The sequence below is a fragment of the Nicotiana attenuata genome, unplaced genomic scaffold, assembly GCF_001879085.1.
Source record: "Nicotiana attenuata strain UT unplaced genomic scaffold, NIATTr2, whole genome shotgun sequence".
Taxonomy (NCBI): Eukaryota; Viridiplantae; Streptophyta; class Magnoliopsida; order Solanales; family Solanaceae; genus Nicotiana; species Nicotiana attenuata.
Genome location: NW_017670236.1, coordinates 2,735,845 through 2,736,779, shown reverse-complemented (window position 1 = coordinate 2,736,779; position 935 = coordinate 2,735,845).

Genomic DNA, 935 nt, shown 5'->3' with positions numbered 1-935 from the left:
ATAAGACTTGCTCAGTTGGGTTCACTCGATTGAGCGCCGGTCACGCCTCCCGAGGTTGGGGCGTGACAAACGTGGTATCAGAGCCTAAGGTTTTATAGTGTCCTAGGACATCTTGGAGTCGTGTCTAGTAGAGTCCTTCTTATTGGTGTGTAGTCGACCACATCTATATGTTGGAGGCTACTTGGGCATTTAGGAATAACACCCTTCTTTGATATTCTGGATCGTGCGGCAATTGTGAAACTGTTCCTCCTCTAACTAGTGCATTCCTTCAATTTTCAGTACATGGCACCTAAGAAGAAAGCGAGAATTGGCAAAGGAGCCAGTGCCACCCCAGAAGTGGCCGATGATTCACTACTTGATACTGCGGGGGAGGATAATTTCCTTGCTATCACCCTACAAGATTCTTCTATTCCGGAGCAGACTACCTCAGTTCCTACACCTACGGGGGGTACCATTATCCCTCCATTTGATACTCATGTTCCGCCTCCAGCCCCAGCTTCCGGTTCCGCATTTTTATGATGGGGATTTTAGGGGAGCTATTCAGATGCTGACTCAGCTAGTGGCCTCTCAGGCCCAGAGGTCGAGTGCTGCACCCAGTTCATCTAGCCAGCAAGGGGATTCCACCAGTTCTAGGGTGAACAGATTTCTTCAGTTAGACCCTCCAGTGTTTGCGGGTGCCAGTTCGGAAGAAGACCCTCGGGATTTTATTGATGAGATGCATAAGACCCTCAGGGTTATGCGTGCAACTGAGGCAGATGGAGTTGAGTTAGCTGCCTACCATCTGAAATGGGTGGCCTATTCGTGGTTTGAGTTGTGGGAAGATTCCCGTGAGGAGGGGAGCCCTCCGGCAAGGTGGAGCGAGTTATCTGATGCCTTTATAGATCATTTCCTGCCTGCTGAGACAAGGTCAGCCCGTGCAGCAGAGTTTGAGAATC